The sequence below is a fragment of the Oryctolagus cuniculus genome, chromosome 16 (assembly GCF_051225735.1).
Source record: "Oryctolagus cuniculus isolate XC-2025 breed Fujian yellow rabbit chromosome 16, ASM5122573v1, whole genome shotgun sequence".
Taxonomy (NCBI): domain Eukaryota; kingdom Metazoa; phylum Chordata; class Mammalia; order Lagomorpha; family Leporidae; genus Oryctolagus; species Oryctolagus cuniculus.
The window spans coordinates 75,805,689-75,821,933 of NC_142882.1; the positions used below are offsets into that span (position 1 = coordinate 75,805,689).

At 46.9% G+C, this 16,245-nt stretch overlaps 1 long non-coding RNA gene across 2 annotated transcripts in view; it reads left to right on the forward strand.

The window, feature by feature from the left end:
- Nucleotides 1-11,798, forward strand: part of LOC127492624 (uncharacterized) — a 71,462-nt gene extending 59,664 nt beyond the window's left edge. For both annotated transcript variants that reach the window (XR_016222755.1, XR_016222759.1), the window contains exon 3: nucleotides 10,951-11,798. This is a non-coding gene — a long non-coding RNA (uncharacterized LOC127492624). The remainder of the gene's footprint in view (nucleotides 1-10,950) is intronic.
- Nucleotides 11,799-16,245: the final 4,447 nt, after the last annotated feature.

Below are 16,245 nucleotides of genomic sequence, written 5' to 3' on the forward strand. Positions count from 1 at the left end.
GAGACTTTTCTTAGATTGATTGCTTTTTCTATTTCAGACATCAACTTCCCTTTTTTCATCCCACCTCACCTGCCCCACCTAGGTGACCCATAATGGTCCTGGAGATCTCTCTCCCATAGTAGTCCAGAAAGGTCCTTTTCCAGGGGTGCAAGAGCCTGTTTACTAAACACAGCCTTGACAATTGCCCCAAGAGCCCTGCAGGCCCCGAGTCCATAGGGAAGTCCCATGGCTTGGAAGCCAGGGGCCTCAGGTGGTTGAAGGGGATAGAGCCATAGACCAGGCTTCCAGCCTTCTGGGAAACCCATGTTGCATTGGGATCGTTTTATTTTTTATTTAAAAAATATTTTTTTTGTTTATTTGAAAAGTAGAATTACAGAGAGAGGAGGAAAGACAGAGAGACAGGGAGCTTCCATCTGCTGGTTCACTCCCCAAATTGGCTGCAATGGTAGGAGCAGGGCTACCGTGAAGCCAGGAGCCAGGAGCTTCTCCTGGGTCTCCCTCGTGGCTGCAGGGGCCCAAAGACCTGGGCCATCTTCTGCTGCTTTCCCAGGCCATTAGCAGGGAGCTGGATCAGAAACAGAGCAGCTGGGACTCCAACCAGCACCCACGTGGGATGTCCGCACAGCAGGCAGTGGCTTTTCTCTCTATGCCACAGTGCCAGCCCATCGGGATAATTTTACTGAGGCCTATTATATATTATACAGCATAACGATGTACAGTTCTCTTAAAGAATAAAGGCCTGCAAAAAGGAAGGAAAGAGTTGACAAGAGGGGCCGGTGCTGTGGTGCAGTGGGTTAAAGCCCCAGCCTGCAGCATCGGCATCCTATATGGGCCTGGTTCAAGTCCCAGCTGCTCCTCTTCTTATCCAGCTCTCTGTTATGGCCTGGGAAAGCAAAAAAAAAGATATCCCAAGTCCTTGGGCCCCTGCACCCATGTGGGAGACCCAGAAGAAGCTCCTGGCTCTTGGCTTCGGATCAGCTCAGCTCTGGCGGTTGTGGTCCTTTGGGGAGTGAACCAGCGGAATGGAAGACCTCTCTCTCTTTGGCTCTACCTCTCTCTGTAACTCTTTCAAATAAATAAAATAATTCTTTTTTTTAAAAAAGAGTCAATAGGATCAAGTAAGATTTTTTCCCCCTGTTTAAAAAGAATGACCAATTCCTAATTATAGGACAGGACTGACCAAGAATACACCTTTGGTTGGGTTACTTCCAGGGGCCCGTGTAGATCTTTGCAATTCCCAAGAGATCGACACACTGCCTCCCGGCCAACAAGGTGACAAGGATTCATGCTGTGCCACAGCCAGGGGTTGCTCAGCATGGAGGAACCCGGGACAGGATCGTGGGCTGTTCTAAGCCTGGTTCACGAAGCCCAGACACTGCTGGAGCCGCTGCGAAGCTCCCAAATGAGACACAGGCAGAGGCACAGGGCAGGAGGTGGAGCACACGCTGGCCGGGAAGGGGCGACTTGGGGCCGTGTATGTGGCTGGCAGTTCCACTGGCAGGGCCTGCCTTAAGTCACACCAGGCAGTCGCTGCTGGTCACCACGCACGTACTCTGAAACGGCCCTTGCTCTGTCCCACTGCCCCAAACTCAGAGGTGTAGACGCTGGTCACCCAAGGTCCCCGCCGTGTCCCTCTCCTGATCGGCCATGCTCTGCACCCCGTCTGTGCCCCATGTGGACCACATTCCCCGTGAAGTTCCACCTGTGTCACACCCCATGCGTGTTGAGAGTTTACCCAGGGGACGGGAAGTTACGTGACAATCCAATTGGGACGCGAGCAGGAGGGGTCAGAGCGTTTTCCTGCACTGTTGCTGTCCCGTGTGGGGGGGGGGTGTCCATTCCTTGGCCCCCCTCCAGCAGCAGTCCTGTACGAGCACGAAGGTGGGAACTTTCACTGGGGAAATTTCAGCGTCCAATGGGTAGGAGTCATACTTTGGGGGCAGTGACATCACGCTTAGCACCCTTAAAACTGTGCGCAAAGACAAGGCTTGGCTCTGCTGGAGGCGACCGGGCCGGGAGTGTGGGAGAGTCCCTGGGTGTCTGGCACAGCCAGGGCTCAGCCCACGGGAGGGTGGAGGCGCTGGTGAGGAGGGAGACGGCCCGAGAACGTGCTGGACCGCTCTGTTCACCGCAGGGGCAGCGCCCACACGTACCTGTCTCCTCCAGGGGCTGGCACCCAGACAGGGCGCTGGGCACAGCCATGGCCTCTCCCCATGGTGTGCCTGCAGGCTGATTCCTACTTAGACTATGTAATCTCACCATCCGGGCCTGTTTTCTTTTAAGTGGCCGCACATCAAATCTTTACTGCTCTCCACCGTCCCTTTGAAAACAGCAGCCATGCTTTGTTTCTGATTACATAACGACTTAAGCCGGAGAACTTTTTCTTTAAAAGAAAAATGCCCACAGCAGTTTTGATTTGACACTGTTTATGTTTCATTTTTGCTCTACTAATCCAAGATTTTCTGAATAGCTTCATGGCCTAGCCAGAATATATTCACTGAGTTATTGACTGGGCAGGGCTTTGCTTTAACTTTCAACTCTTGGGAAAATTTCCCATGTGATTTATAGTGATTTCCAGGGAGAAATCAGGAGGACCATTGTTGGTTCTGAATAATTATGTGGTTTGTGCATCTCGCACAGAAGTGGGCCTGAGGCCTGGGGTTTCCAGTGTTGGCACAGGGCACACGCACACGCTCACCCCACCAAGGTCCATCTTCATTGACCAGGCGTTCTCCCACTTGCCGTAACTTCTCTGCTTCCATCACTGTTCAGTAATAGTACACAGAGAAGATGCATCAGTAAAACAACCTGCTGTCTCACTTGCTCCCTTTCAGAAAAGGCTGACACTCGTGCCTAGACACAGGCAATTGGGCAGGGATTGTTCTAGGAGAGTGGTGAGGCCGCGGAACTGCAATACACGGCGTCCGCCTTGCTATCTCTCAGAAGCGGCCAGTAGGCAGCTTTGCCGTTCCTCTGCGGGCGACGCCGCCTGCAACACGCACGAGCGCCTTCCGGGAGGTTTGCTCCCCACTGCGGCGGCGATCTCTGTGCGTGCTGCTTCCTTCCAAGGAAACCGCGGCCTCTGCGGGGTGGAGAGACTGCTTTGCAGGTGCGCCGTGGTGCGGGGTTCACGGACTGCTCAGTAAAGCTGAGCTGGAGAAGGTGCGCGTGAGAAACAAACTGAAGATGGACTCAGTTATCCACTAAGCGCAAGGCTGGCCCTCCCTGCTGGAGAGGAGGCTGTGGGTACCGTTACTGCACCACAGTTAAAGCATCCCCTTGAATCTTAGCCTACATCATAACACAGGGAGCAATTCTCGAGGGCCGGCTGTGTTCTGAGCCCCAGGTTCACTGTGTCACCCACTTTCTTCTCATTTCAGCTTCCTAGTTACTCGGCAGGCCGAAACAATGAGCGTGCCCATCTTATAGGTGTGTCTATATTTCAGAAGTATGCAATGTGAAAAGCAAAACCTGGGACACATCATTGCATCATTCCCCCCACACAGAGCTACGTGGCTTACTGGGGAGGTGCAGCTGGACACGGGGACCGGTTCATGTCTTTTCTCTTCCACTTGCCACCGAGGAGCTCGGTACATCGTGGTGTGTGTGCACACACAAGTGCAGCACACAGTCCAGCGTTTGTCCCCGGTTTTCCCCTTTGCTGTATGGGTGATGGAGAAATTGGCTCACTCTGAGGCCTCTTGCCATGGAATCTCATTTCCAGTAAAACCTCTGGCCGGTTCACGTTTCTTAGGAAGTCACCTTTAGAAATTCCAAAGGGGTATTAGTGTTTCATAACACAGACACGTAGAAAGTCTTAAATTCACAATAACAGAAATGTTACGGCTCTTGGTGCCACCTTCCTGGTCCCTGCATGTGCCAGACGCCGCTCGGTCCTTGTCTTTTTTTCCTGTGGGTTGGGGGCCTTTACAGCCTTTGCATCCCCTTGCCCGGCTTGGCGATCAGGCTCCCTGACATTGTACCGCCGTGTAGCTTAGAGAGGCAACTTAAAATATACAATCTCCAGACAGGAGCGATTTTGCAAAATTGAAAGCAGACAGAGGCCAGAGGAGGCAGGAGGTGTCCCGTGTTTCTTCTACCCTGCTACCATTTGGATGTGGTGGCCTTGTTTCTACCTAGTCCACTCTTTGAAGCTGAAATGCCACTGTCGCTACCAAAGTGCACAAGGTTAGAGACGTGCGTGGCCCTTCCCTACTCCCTCCCAACCTAACACGTGGAGTTTTAATTGTGGCTTATTTCCTCTTATTTCTGCTTCATTCTTAGGATGAATGTACCTGTATTACTATGTCTCAAGAGACAGTGTAAAATAGAGACAGATTTCCAAGAATCAGCTTAACCATACCCAAGGACAATCATTATTTTTTTTTTAATTAATTAATTTATTTTTAAAGGAATACAAATTTCATATGTACAACTTTAGGAATACAGTATTCTTCCTGCCATACCCTCCCTCCCACCCACACTCCCACACCTCCATCTCCTCCCTCTCCCCTTCCCAGTCCCATTTTCCATTAAAATTCATTTTCAATTAACTTTGTACACAGAAGACCAACTCTACACTAAGTAAAGATTTTAACAATTTGCACACACATGCATACACACACAAACTGTTTGAGAATAAGTTTTACAGTTAATTCTCATAATACAATTCATTGAGGACAGAGGTCCTGCACTGGGAGTTAGTGACTCCTGTTATTAATTTAACAACTAACACTCTTATGTATGACATTAGTGACCACCTGAGGCTCTTGATATGAGCTGCCTAGGCTCCTATGGAAGCCTTTTGAATCCACAAACTCCGTCAATATTGACAATCATTATTTTTGATAGATTATTTGGTTTTGGAATGAGCTTCCTTCTACTTTCCAAACACAAATATGGTCCTATCAGTGAGTAGATGTCAGCGTTGCTGGCTTTCTAAGGCACACATGGATTCATTATGAATGCAAATAAAATCTCTGATCTAGTTAGAAGCAAGTCTAACAGGAAGTGTGCAAAAGCGCTACATAAAGGTAAGAATTCCCACACCCTTTTCTTAGTCACTGCCTGAGGCAAGACACAGGATACGGCAGCCCAACAGTGCTGAGATATTTGATCACAAATGGACAATTTCCCAATTACCCCAGATCTCACAGTTAGCACGGTTCAGGGCTGGCATTGCGGCACACTACTTGGAATGCCAGCATCCCAGAGCAGAGTTCTGGTTTGAACCCCAGCTGCTCTGTTTCCCATATGGATCTCTGCTAAGGTGCCTGGGAAGATACTGAGTGGTGGCTCAAGTGCTTGGGCTCCTGCTACCCCCATGGGAGAACCGGAAGAAGCTCCTGGCTCCTGGCTCCTGGCTCCTGGCTTTGGCTTGGACCAGCTGTGACTGGTCTTTGTCATTTTGCCCTTTGAATAAATAAGTGCATACATAACAATGTCTAAGAACTCAGCATGGGTGAGCATGACCATGAAGGCCAAAGGTGAAGCATCATATTGGCCTAGACAACTACCACTGAGAAAATGGCTCTTGTCTGGCCACTGTTTTCTCCTTACCATTGCCCCACTGTTTTCAGATCTTGAGTAAAAGGCATCAGATTTCTTTCTATGTTTGGAAGAGAAACCAGGGGCAGGCACTGTGGTGTAGTGGGTTAAGTCACTGCCTGTAATGCTGACATCCCATAGGGTACTGGCTCAAGTCCTGGCTGCTCCACTTGCGACCCAGCTCTGAGCTGTGGCCTGGGAAAGCAGTGGAAGATGGCCCAAGTCCTTGGGCCCCTGCACTCATGTGGGAGGCCTGGAAGAAGCTCCTGGCTCCTGACTTGGGCTTGGCAGTGTCCCGGCCGTTGTGGTCATTTGAGGAGTGATCCAGCGGATGGAAGATTCTCTCTCTCTCTCCTCTCTTCTCTCTCCTCTCTCCTCTTTCCTCTCCCCCGCCCCCCACAGTCTTTAACTCTGCCTTTCAAATAAGTAAATAAATCTTTAAAAGGAGAAATAGGAGTACTGTTTTCATTTTTTAAAAAAGATTTATTTATTTATTTGAAGGCAGAGTTACAGAGAGGCAGAGGCAGAGAGAGAGAGAGAGAGAGAGAGAGTCTTTCATCCTCTGGTTCACTCCCCAGATGGCTACAACAGCCAGAGCTGCGCCGATCCGAAGCCAGGAGCCAAGAGCTTCTTCTGGGTCTTCCACACAGGTGCAGGGGCACAAGCACTTGGGTCATCTTCTACTGCTTTTCACGGGCTACAGCAGAGAGCTGGATTAGAAGTGGAGCAGCCGGAATTCGAACCGGCATCCATATGGGATGCTGGCACAGCAAGCAATGGCTTTACCCACTATGCCACAGTGCCAGCTCCTGTTTTCAGATGTTATGTTCATTTTAAATCCATACCAGGCAAAAGGCTATTACTGGCTAGACTGCACCTAATGTCCAACGTGCCTCCTGCTCACAGCCATAGCATGCACTTACAGAGGTTTTAGGCTGGGATTTCACAGTGGTTTCAAGCCCAATTTTTGAGATCTAGTGGGGGATGCAAGCCCTTGTACCCTGCTCTTGTCTCTTGTTTGTTAGTGCTTTGCATGGCTTTCTGCGAGGTTCAACCCATGGATTTCTGCAGCACAAAGAAAGATAAGATGCTCAGTATCTTTCATTTTCTGCAAATAGTCTGTATTTACAATACTACCCCAGTGGCTTCTGACTACCGCTTAGGGCAATTTTGCTTAGCCTAGCGGAATGTCCTGGAAACTACTGGCAATGATTTAGCCTCCAAAATTGGAACGCATTTAGGAGAGACAGAAAGCCTATGAACAAATAGTGGGCATGAGCCAGAGTAAATAAGAGTGGTTCATGGGCTGCGGTCAGAAATGTCTCTCTTTCAGTATGCAGGGCGAAGCTTTGGCCAGCATTTGCCATAAAGTCATCACACAGAGCAGTTTTCCCTTTCAGCCAGACAGACTCAATGAAATAGGGCTGCCCGTCTCGCAGACTACTACTGGGGCACGGTCGTCGGTCAAGGCCAAGGAGATCTGGGCCTCGGGGTCTTTTCCTCTGGTTGGCCTTTCTCTTTCAGTCTCCAACTTTCTTTGAAAAAGAATGAAGGAGGTTAGGGAGGAGGAGGCGGCTGGGAGGGTTGGCAGAGGAAAGACTCTTTGTAGCACTCAAAAGCTCCTCCCAGGATCTCCTAACAGACCACAGAATCAGTTTGCTTCCCCTCTTTTCCAAACCCAAACGTTGGCCCTTGCTGCAGAACTCCGGAGCCCTTGGTGAGGGCTCATTACTGGGCAAAGCGTTAGGATGACATTCACATGTTTGCCACCACCTTCCTACCGAGACCGAGCAGACAGGCATCTATGGTTTCCACTCCGGGCTGTTTGCATTTTCCTTTAGAACTTAACTCCTTGACCACACATTACAGGAGGATTTAGTACATTTGGATTGGACTGACATGATTTCTGGTGCAGCTGTATGCTTGCCCTCTGAGTTTGGAGTCTGGTTTCATGCAGTTTTCTACTCCTGTGTAGACTGTGTCGTCTTAGCAACCACTGAAATTCAAGAAGTAACCGTTAAAGAGAGAGAGAGAGAGAGAGAGAGAGAGAGAGAGACTGAAGGAACCATCAGTCAATAGCTGTTAAGACTTATTCACCATGGGGGATATTGTTATAGGGGCATATGTAGTTTGCTTTTGAAAAAAACATATCGTAAGAGATATCATTTGCCAAAGCCTCTCTTACGATCTCTGTCATCATCTCACGATCGAATAGTAAAATCTGAATGAATGCTTTAGAAATACTTCCAACATGCCAACTTGAAGAATGAAGAAATAAATCCAAAATACTATTTCTGTACTAGGTAACAGGTTTCCTGACTCACTCCTACTACTATGGATCCCACAGTTAAATTCAACCAATGCTCACTTGGCACCCGCTATATGCCAGGCAATATACTAGGTACCAAGGACACAGAGGAGAAAGATAGAAAAAAATATATCAAAACATTGGCAGTTCTGACACATGAGACTTAAGAGTTCACACTCCATTCAACTTAGAAACTTAAATGTCTTTTTACTATTCAACAAGGAACAAAGGAAAAAAAAACCTAGTCCCTCATTTCAAGGGTCTGAGATTTATTGGTGGAGGCAAGGATGGTCAACCGAGTCATTCCAATGCTGTGGGATAAGAGCATTGTAGAGGGATGGCCCCAGGTGGCACCGCTTTCTCAGTGCCACAGTGCTAGGCGGGATATGAATCTCGTGTTCTACTATGGAGGAAAGTTAACTGGCTGGAGTTAAGAAGGTCAAGCTCATGTTAAACTCTTGTTTCTTGCTTATCCATGTAATCGCAGGCAAATTACTTAACCTCTCTAACTTGTGGCTTCTTAAGAATATTTGCTATGTTGTTTAGTTGTTTTGGTGGGGAGGATTAAAGGTGAAAATATATGTGAAAGGGCACGCAGAACTGTGCCCCTAAGGTAAGAAGCTGTTTTTCTTATTTATCTCAGAGTTGTGTTTGCAGGGCAAACCTACACAGCCACTAGTACTTATCTATCTATTTATCTATCTATCTATGTATCCATCCATCAATGAGAGGACTTCAAAATATTTGTGGGAAGTGACGATAAAAGGCAAAAATAAAAATATCAACTTTATTTCTCAACATAAACTCCATCAAATTCAAGAGACTTTTGTGAATGATGATACCAGCCATTGGGTCAATTTCTAGAGAACTGTGTGGATCCTGGGAATGTAACCATGTCAGTCAAATCTTCTGTACATTATCAGTTCAGAGAATGCTTGTCTTTTAAAGATTTCTCTAAATTAGGATAAAAAAGAAGTCAAAATGGAGCCAAATCAGGACTGAAAGAATACCTGGGGGCCAGCACTGTGGTATAAAGGGTAAAGCTGCCACCTGTCGTGCTGGCATCCCACATGAGCTGCTCCACTCTGATCCAACTCTCTGCTATGGCCTAGGAAAGCAGTAGAAGATGGCCCAAGTTCTTGGGCCCCTGCACCTGCATGGGAGACCCGGAGGAAGCTCCAGGCTCCTGGCTTCAGATTGGCACAGCTCCAGCCATTGTGGCCATTTGGAGAATGAACTAGCAGATGGAAGATTTCTCTCTCTCTCTCTCTCTCTCTCCCCTTCCTTTTTTCTGTGTGTAGCTCTTTCAAATAAATAAAAAAAGATTTATTTTATTTGACAGGCAGAGTTACAGAGAGAGATAGAGACACAGAGAGAGGTCTTCCATCCGCTGGTTCACTCCCCAGATGGCCGCAATGACCGGAACTTCGCCAATCCGAAGCCAGGAGCCTGCAGCTTCTTCCAGGTTTCCCACGCAGGTGCAGGGGCCCAAGGACTTGGGCCATCTTCTACTGCTTTCCCAGGCCATAGCAGAGAGCTGGATGGGAAGAGGAGCAGCTGGGACTAGAACCAGCGCACATATGGGATGCCGGCGCTTCAGGCCAGGGCATTAACCTGCTGAGCCACAGCGCCGGCCCCTAAATAAGTAAATCTTAAAAAAAAAAAAAGATGAATGCCTGATGATTTTCCTTCGGAACTCTCCTTGTATTGTTTGTGGATGAGAGAGATGAATGGCAGTGTGGAGGGTGTGCCCACCACAGCTTTCTCGTGAAGACTCAGTGGGCATTTTTCTGCTAATGCTTTGGGTAACTTTCTCAAAGCACTCTCCTAATAAGCAGATGTTATTGTTCTTTGACTTTCCAGAAACTCAACAGGAAACATGCCTTGAGCATCCCAAGTAACCGTTGCTAGGACCTTTGCTCCTGACCGGTCCACTTTTGCGTCCACCTATTTGAAGCCATTGCTTAGGCTGGGTGTTATCTTTCAGGAGCATGCTGGCCAAGCCATGTTTCCTCTCCTATTCCAGTTCTTCAGAGAAATGCTTGGCGATCCTGCACCCACTTGCCGAAAATTTCCATTGAAAACTCCTTTCTCGTCCACTGCTGATCTGGGCACAACAATCTTGGTACCCATTGAGCAGAAGGTTTCTACACTTTAATTTTCTGTCAGAATTGTGTGAGCTGAACCAGTTGGGATGTCTGTGGTGCTGGCTATTAATCGTTGGTCCTCTGAAACTGGGCGTGGACACAATTGATGCTTTCTTCACAAATTGACACGTGTGCGGTGTCACTGGGGAGTTTGTCTTCAACATCATCGTGTCCCTCTCACGGTGAGTTATCTGGTCATAAACTGCTGGCTCCTTTGGGTCTTTGTCCCCATAGACTTTAATGTGTCAGTGATTCCATATTTTTCCCACCCAAGCTTCACCATGAATGTAATGTTTGTTCTTGCTTCAATTTAAGCAGAATTCATATTGCTCTGAAAAGAGCTTTTTCATTTTGGTGTCTTATCTTTGTTACTCCCTCCAATAGATCCTATAACAAGACAGTGTGAGTTATTTTGGTGCAAAAAATCCCTTTGAAATCCATGCACAATTTTGTCATACTATGAACTTCAGAAAGTAGTATTTTACTTTCTTTTCACCTGAAGACCTCTGAAGTCTTTCTCAAAAGTCTCCCCATCAAGGACTGAGGTCCTAAATGCAGAAATATTTGGGCTCATGTTGCTGAATAAGTCCAGTCCTCAACCAGGAAAATTAATAGAAGAGTACTACCTCCAGTGAAATTGGGGGGCAGAGCAAGCTTGAGAGGGAAGGAGGGATGTTGGAGTAAAAGGATCTGTAGGTTCCGAAGATCCCTGCATCTTAATTCCCCCCTCCCCTCTGCAAAGTGGATAATAGAATCTATCTCGAGTTTTTGTGAGGACTAAATAGGTGTATGAAACCGCTGGAACGTGAGCACTCGGTAAGTGCAGCCCATCCTCCGGCACCAGTGACAATGGTCCACAAGAATCCTAAATTTTGTTTTAAGGTGGCCCAGTCCCTTTCTTCTATAAACCAATGTTAAGAAGTAAAATGACCTATTTTGATATTTCAGGATGAGAACAGAAGTGACAGCAAAGAGAAAAGGAAGAACTGGAAAAGGAAAATGGAAGGAAACCTGCACCTGCCACCTGGAATCGGCCGGCCTGGAGCTCTGGGTTGGCCCGAGGACGAAACGAATGGTGCAGTGAATCTGGACTGCCAGGAGCCATAAGGAAAATGGGCCTTGATTGACAGCTGGGCACTCCAATCTCACTCTGTGTATTTCCCCTAAACTTTATCTCAACAGAAGGCAAACACCTTTCCTTTCCAATTTCCTTTCGTTTTTACTGGACTGGTGACCTTTGGTGCTAGACCCGGCAGGCCAATACTAATTTTGTTGGCCACGTGTATGTGAGGAGAAGCCTGATGCCCACAGAGACTCTGCACTTGTGTTCCCTGGTCAGTCACAGAGAACAGGATGTCACGCATTCAAAGTGCACCAGCAAACGCACAGCAGCTGATTCCTGGGAGGACAAAATGGCACGGTGTGTGTGACACTTCTGTGAAACTCAGCTCCTTCGTCATCGCTGGGTTCCTACCCCCGACCCCGAGCACTGTGCTCCAAAGCTGGGGGGAAGCCTGGCTTACAGATGGAACAATGCAGGGGCTGGCACTGTGACCCAGCGGGTTGAGCCACCACCTGCGGTGCCAACATCCCATTTGGGAGTCAGTTCATATCCTGGCTGCTCCACTTCTGATCCAGCTCCCTGCTAATGCACCTGGGAAAGCAGTAGAAGATGGCCTAAGTGCTTGGGCCCCTGAACTTGTGTGGGAGACCCAGATGAAACTCCTGGCTTTGGCCTTGCCCAGCCCTAGCCACTGGGGCTACTTGGGAGTAAATAATTCTAACTTTCAAAAAAAGGATTACCAGGTGACTCCAAAGTGAAGCCAAGGCTGAGACTCCTATTAAAAAAAAAAAAAAAAAAAGATGAGACAATGCATTCCAGGTGAAAAATGCGTGTCTCTTCAAAACGGTTTACATTTTTGCTTTACATCAATTTGATAATAGAAATAAATTTTCCTGCTTCTATGGGTCATTTTCTAGAATTTTCACTCTGGATCACCTATTATCAAAGAATCGTGAGATCTGATAAAATAAGGCCAAATCAAAACCTAGTCATTGGGGCCGGCGCCGCGGCTCACTAGGCTAATCCTCCGCCTTGCGGCGCTGGCACACCGGGTTCTAGTCCCGGTCGGGGCGCCAGATTCTGTCCCGGTTGCCCCTCTTCCAGGCCAGCTCTCTGCTGTGGCCCAGGAGTGCAGAGGAGGATGGCCCAGGTGCTTGGGTCCTGCACCCCATGGGAGACCAGGAAAAGCACTTGGCTCCTGGCTCCTGCCATCGGATCAGCGCGGTGCGCCGGCCGCAGCGCGCCGGCCGCGGCGGCCATTGGAGGGTGAACCAACGGCAAAGGAAGACCTTTCTCTCTGTCTCTCTCTCTCTCACTGTCCACTCTGCCTGTCAAAAAATAAAAAAAAATAAAAAAAAAAAACCTAGTCATTGGGGTGAATGTTGTCACTTGTGACACCTACATCCCATAGGCGAGTGCTAGTTTGAGTCCTGGCTCCTCCACATCTGATCCAGCATCCTAAGAATGCACCCAGGAGGCAGTAAATGATGGCCCAAGTACATGGACTGCTGCTACCCACATGGGAGATGTGGATGGAGTTCCTAGCTCCTGCCTTCAGCCTCGCACAGTCCTGGCCATTGCAGCCATTGAGGGAGTGAACCAATGGATGAAAGATCTCTCTCTCTCTCTCTCTCTCTCTCCCCCCTCCACCTCTGTCATTGCCTTTTAAATAAATAAATCTTTTTTTAAAAAATCCAGCCATCATTATTTTGATAATCTCATTCATATCCTATGATTGTGTTTTCAGAACATTGATTTGTTGGGTCTTTATTTTCTTTAAAATTTCTCAAAGGTATGGGTGGTGGTGGGGGGGAGAAGGTTATAGAACCTAGAGAAAGCAAGGTGCCAGGTTAAACTGGAACAGGCTAAGCATCAGGCTATGCTCTGTCCTAACTAGAAAAAGCAAAGGGATGTTTTTGGTGAAGACAATTCAAATACAGACACACACACACAAACACACACACTCACAAATAAACACAGGCACAGGCCTACACACATGCATGCACAGGCCCACAGAGTAAGTTTCTCTACCTGAATTTCTTTCCCTTATCTCTCCTGTCCTTGCCTGACTACACGCTTCCAATATTTAGAGTGTCTTACTCTCTATTTATTTTGGTAAAACAAAACAAAACAAAACAATACAAAACAAAAAATCCCACTGTTAGACTCCATCAGAGGCCTGAGAGCAGCACAGTTGAGAAGTGGTGTAGCTCGAACTGATCCACCTTCTGACTTGCAATGTGGTCAGGGCGTCTGGACACTGTCAGGGCATTGCAACTCACATCCCAAAGTGACTTTGTTATATGAAAGGAGTTTAATTTTTTCCCCTCTTTGTAACCTTGTGAAAGTTCTACATTAAAAAGCAATCACATCTTTCAAACTAGAAATGATTGTGTTTGGCACCACAGTCTCTGGTGTAATGGGCTGAGCTTGTTTTCACTGAAATGAAATCAGCTTTCAAAATAAATCGTCTGTAGCAACATTCTACCCCCCAAATCGTATAATCCTATTAACAGAGTTTCATTTTATTTATTTATTTTTTTTCATTGTCACTGGGCTGACAACGTTGGCCAAGTTTTAACATGGAGAAACAGAGTTTGGGAGAATCTGGCCTTGGCCAGGAGATCTACCCAGCTCTGGCACAAGCACTTAAAACATTCTCATCTGTGGTTCACCTGCATCACACAGGCTTCGGGCTAACTCGGTTCTTCACTAGCTCAGCAAGTCAAGCCGCCCAACAAATAGTCCAGCTAGCATGGTGGGTAGCCAGGTCCATCCCAGTGAATAAGCCCTTTATCCAAACCACAGAGGACGGCCAACGTGCTTCATGCAATGGATCCGAGTAGCTGTTCAGAGACTCTGTCAGAAGCGGTAAGTTACATGGCAAGATCTGAAAGAGCACCTTCGAATTTCAGACTTCTCAGGGAAGCGCATTTTTCTTTGGGGATGAAAAGAAGAAAAAGCAACATCTTATAATGACCAAGCAGGCTTGTTTTCTTCATCTACCAGAAGAAAGAACTCCTAGAAAATGTGGAAGGGGTTCCCAGCCCAAAGCGGGTGTTCCTCTGGGTCTTTGCGCCTTCCAAACCTGTGAGGCACTATTTGCATTTGGGTTTATCAGCCAGGCAGTTGACAGCCCGAGGGCATATTGTTCTGATTAAAGTAATCAGGCCCACGCACTTGGAAGCTGGGGGCAAGTTCTAATTTTCTAGAATAAGTGACAGATCACAACCACTGTTAGCCCAAGCCAGGTTCTGGGCTGTTCCTTCCTGGACCAAAATTCACATGGAAGTCATCTCTTCTCCCTGGAGAGTCCTCCTTCAGGTCAGTCTTTGGGGACAGCTTTTCTGCGATCCAGTGTGTTCTGACATAACATTTACATGCTGGCTGAACCAGTAACTCCGTTCTTCAGTCAACTCGAACTTGGTGCTGGTCTGATTTTGTCCTCGGGCAGCCTCCCCAGGGGCGGGGTCTCACAGCAGCCTCCTTGGTTTTCAGATTCTCTTGCTATAGTGCCAAGTAGTTCCCTGACTAGACAGTCTTTGGCTCGAACGCCAAGTCTGCTGCGGCATCAACTTGGCTGACATATTCAGTCTCCTACGACTCAGTCTTTCAATCTACCGAAAGGGCACAACAATGCCACCTGGCTGAAAGGCTTATCGTGGGGGGATCCGGTGATAACCAGAAACTATAGAAATGAGCAGCTCGCCACCCCTTTGAATACCCGTGGGCCAATTATGCATAACATTAATTCTCTAAGAGAGCAAATGCAAACAGCAGGAATAATTGATTTTGTGATCTCTTCTGAAAACATTTCTCTCAAGGACTTTTATAAAAAGTAATTAGATACAAATGGAGGGTTCTAGATGTTCAACATTTGCCTTCCTTAATTCCCTAAAAATATAGCGGTTTTCTTGCATTACAGACTAAACAGTGCTCGAGAGGTGATTGATTTCCTAGACCACAAGAAAAGCAACAGTTCTCTGTGGGAAGTTTCTTTGGAGTCTGAACTCGCTTTAGATAAACTGGCGAGAATCCTGGCGCTTCAGTGAATGAGGACTGATCTTTGTAGGGCAGTCCACTGTTCAAAGATTCATGCTCACTGCTTCAATAGGTGAGAATGGAAGGCACACGAGAGAAAGATTTCTCCTTCAGTGACGACTTGAGAGGTTACACTAAAGTGGGTGCAGAGGTCTTTCTCCTTCTGTGTCACAGCCTTGCAGGGTTCAATTCTTTCAAATAGTTAGTACTATTTTCCCGAGAGAGAAATCAATGTACTTCACTTTATTAGACTATCAGACAATCAGAATATACCTGCAGGGGATGGTTACAAGGGCTTTTTTTTTCCTGTGATCATTCATAAAATTATTCTCATTTTTATTTTTTTTCCTGGTGACTGGGAAATACTCAACCTTCTTTATGTACTCTCCAGCTTGAAAATGTATTTTTGATTTTTAAATACATTGTGTGTCTAATTGGAGATGTGAGTAAGCCAATGTTTATCTTGGTTTAAAAAAAGGCTCAGTGTACGTAAACTAAATTCTATTTTAACAAATCATTCCTTATGAAGAATTGGAACATTTAGGAGCCACATAATGCCATACTCCTTTATGATTGATGGGGCCGGGCATGAAGTTAACTCAAACTAGTTGTTAAAATATCCAGCAATATCATATAGGCTACTTATATTTTTCTTTTTCCACAATATTTGCTGTTTATTATAAACATTAACACTTATGAGGAATATTTTAGAAATTATAAATTCTCTCACTGTGAGTGCACAGTCCAGTATTTTAAAAGTCAGTTTACACAGTTGTGTAACCATCACAACAAGTTTATGATCGATTGAGAAGTTATTGATCTTGAGTTTAAGGCTGCGTAGAGCCCCGAGGAGGTGCAGGTGAACTGGAATGTTCTGAAGCATTCACTGTTGTCAGATCACGTTACTACTCTTCATCATACAGTGATGAGACCACTCCTGCACACGTCTGTCCCCTCGACTCCGAGCCCGGAGCCCTGCAGGGGCGAGAGTCTGGCACAAGTGAATGCTTTAGCATCCGTGTCAGAACCTCTGCGGCTGGTAGATCCAGTACCGATACCAGAATAGTGTTCAGTTCCTCAGGTTCTCTACCATTTGATTTCCATTCCTTCAGGACCAACATATCCTACTCACTTTAACA